This window comes from Varanus komodoensis, unplaced genomic scaffold (assembly GCF_004798865.1).
Source record: "Varanus komodoensis strain SLA01 unplaced genomic scaffold, ASM479886v1 scaffold8, whole genome shotgun sequence".
NCBI lineage: Eukaryota > Metazoa > Chordata > Lepidosauria > Squamata > Varanidae > Varanus > Varanus komodoensis.
Window position 1 is genome coordinate 41,569,967 of NW_025336481.1, and position 3,621 is coordinate 41,573,587.

Here is a 3,621-nt window from a genome sequence, read left to right on the forward strand (position 1 = left end):
AGAAAGGAACAATTCTCAACTGTTTCTTGCAGGTCAGACTCACCATTGGCAATGGTTGTGGTATAGCACCTGCTTTTTCCCAAAAGTTTTGAGTTTCTTGCATTGCCACTGCATGTGACAACAGCTTTAACTTTGCTGGCAGCCCAGCTCCTATGATGCCTCTTCCACAGTGCAGGTGTGAGGAAAAAATACGGTGTTTATTTCCAGGGAAGAGATAGAGCTTGTGTTGGGCCAAAATCTCTCTTCCATTTGCTGAAAAGTTTCCTTCCCTTGTGAAAGAGACTTCTGCTTTTCTGCCTCATTCTAAAGGTGTTTTTTGAGCTTACCTGATCACTACGAGGCATCCAAGGACGCCATGCTTGTGTTTTCACAGGCTCCCTGGACTTCTAGAAATGAAAAAGGCCCAAAAGGACTTCAATTGAAGTATGGGTAGGGATGTGCCAAAATCTATCCAGGGGTGGGAATCCTGAGCTGGGCTTGGCTCCCTGGACTCTGGGCCACTTTGCAGCAGCCTTCGGTCTGTGTTTCTGATTGCACACCCAGTGTTCAGAGGGCACTCTCCAGGAATCAAATTGCTCAGCTGCAGTTGATTCTGAAGAAGGCTGGTCACAAAGGCCTTGCCAAGAAAGGAGACCCGTGTGACCATTGCACAAGCAACATCCCTTTCCATGCCACCTGCAGGCACCATCTGGGCTGCTGCACCCAACGAGGAAGAAGGTTACTGGTTGCACAATGAGGGGTCTGTGAGCATTTGCAGACTTCATCTCAGTTCACCTAGGAAGGCCAGATCAAGTGTTGGAGGAAGCTCACAAATGCTTGGATTCTGACAGGGTTTGTCCCAACCCTAAACATGAGAAGATAGGCAGGCTGCAGAGCACCAAACTGACGATTGGGCAGTGAAAGATAGGAAAATTGTGTGCATTTCTTAGTTACTTCCTAAGTAAGGTAAGCATGAGAAACTCAATCCAATCCATGAGAATTTCTCCCAAATTTTCTTCACCATCGAATGTCTCTTTGAAGGCTATTTTTTTCTATCAAAGTAAATGAAAAGAGTTTTAAAATGTGGAAGAAAATTTCAACACTGTAGTAGTTGAGAACCTTAGAGATGATTCTTGATTGATTTTTTTAAATTAAATAAATCCTAAATAAAGCAGTATCCTTGAAAACTGGACCATGCGAAACCCAAGTTGTCTCTTCTCCTGTCCTCATGCCCTAACTGAGGTGGATGTGGGAATGTAGCATGGCCCCACAGTGATTTATATAAAAACCACAGTCTGCTGGATAACATTTAGGGAGTGCTATTTTTAACTTAAAACAAATAAATAAATACCTTCTTTAATTTGTATTTAAACGTGTCCTATTTTTAGGTTTGCATTGCTATTTTTGCTGAACTCTGCCTTTGAAAGGGCAGTTCTCAAGAAAACGCAGGTTTTGCAGTCCCATCTGATGTGTGAAAAATGGACCTGGCTTATAATAGCAAAACTTCTTAAGCTCTTGCAGTTCCTGCAGTCCAGTCAAAAGGATGAATTCATTCATTTTACCTTCCTGAAAGGCCATGCTGTTTCACTGAGATGAAAGCTAGTTGTTTTTGTGCAATGCTGACTGGATAAAAGAAGACCTGGTAAGAGGGCAGCTTCGCCTGGCTTACTTCCATGGTATCATTGGCAAGCCTGAAAGCAAGAGCTGATCCCAAGACCTGCCTCTCTGACTTGATCTTGGGATGCTTCCAGAGTGTTCCCATCCAAATTTCTTCTTGGGTTTTAGAGCTACTCTGGTGTTTCTTTGGTGGACCTGATAGTTTCAAAGTCCTCTCTGTTGGTGGGACATATTAAAACAAAGGACACCGAATGGGTGTTGAAATGCATCGTGGTACTCCAGATGGCCATAGGAAATCATTGGAAGATGTAATTGATTGTCTTCAAATCAAAATACTGGCTAAAAGCACCTTTGCTTTTCAAATATATTCATACCACATCAAAATGCCTCTCTTGGTTTCCTTGTAAATTGGTGGAATCAGAACAAAGTCTGGTGCATGCGGAGTTTCAGGGCAGGCTCAAAACACTTGCTGGTTAAAAGTAAGAAGCTGGCCCCCATTTCTTGTCCCAAAACGCACTGGAATGGAAATCTCATCTTACTTCATCACTGGCGATGGGAGAGCATCCTCCACCATAGCAAGAGCAGCAGTCCAGTTCATGAAGTTCATACAAGTCGGTCCTCCAGAGGAAATGAGGAAGAGACAGGATCCGCTGCTACTGCCACCCACCCCAAACCTCTGGAACTCAGGCAGTTGCAATACCTCACCTTGTAGTACAGGTGGCCCTACCTGTTGCACCTGCTTCAGCTCTGCATTTGCTTGCCCCCAGTCACCAGGACACCATCAATGTGAAGTCAGGCAGTGACGAAACTTGACAAAAAGCAAACTTGACGTAATTGTATGCAGGCTTGTACGGGTCAACTTTTGTGGGTATTGGATCAGTGTGTATGTGCTAGTCAACACTGCACCACACCAACTTCCACATTACCATACAGACCAGGGGTCTGAAACTCAGCTGACCTGGGGGCCACTGGAAGTAGAGGCTGGGTGAGGCTGGGCCGCATCAAGGATTCCACCACTGCGGTGGTGGGGGGCCCCTCATCCCGCGGCCGGCCCGGGCGCCGCCGGCACTTTGAAGGCCGCAGGGCGCTCCCCCGTGCCCCGCCTGTCCCAGCAATTGGCCCGTGGGCCGCAAGTTTGAGACCCCTGATACAGACGGTCACCTCAAAGCCCTTTTTACATCCTGAGCATTTCATGTGTGCCCTGATAAGATGCGACAGGGGGAAAATGACCACGATCAGATAGAAGTGAAAGCTGTGCAATGAATATATGGATCAGCAATGGAATTAGTTTTCAAAATTCTCCTAGTTAAGCCAAAGTTCATGTTATGAGTAGAATAACCTGAATTCTGCTCAGATTATGAGTGGAATTCTTCAGATGGAATCAGCAATTCAATCATATTGGTAGCAGAAGTAAGAGTAGTGGGGCTAATATTTGTTTTGTTTCTATACTGCTCAATCACTGAAGCTGTCTAAGCAGTTCACAGCAATTCACACAAAACACAAATACAATAAAACACAGCATAAAATACAGGCACACTAAAAATGTAGCATAAAATGCAGATACCATAAAAATGCAACATAGCATTTCCATACACATAATTTAAAACAGTATAAACAGCTAAAACAATTTCAATAAAAATAGACCTGTTAAAGCAGCTCACATGCTCCATTATACACCATTCAATGCCTGGAAGTAGAGAGCAGTCTTAACCTGGCACCCAAGAGATGACGAAGGTGGCTCCGGTGGTAAGATAATTCCATAATTAGGGGGCCATGATGGAGAAGGTCTTCTCCCTTGTTTCCAGCCTTTGGACCTCACTTGGAGCTGGCTCTTGGAGGAGGGCCTCAGGTGTGGGTCAGAGGGTCAAGGCAGATTCGGGTCAGGAGAGGCATCCTATTATATTTTGCAGTCCCAATGTGCGTAGACTTGGAAGTATGCAGAGTGCCAGTGCAAGAAGGCCAGAATTAGTGTCATATGTGTTGTACCTGACTCCCCAGGATCCTGACATAATAGAGATACCTATC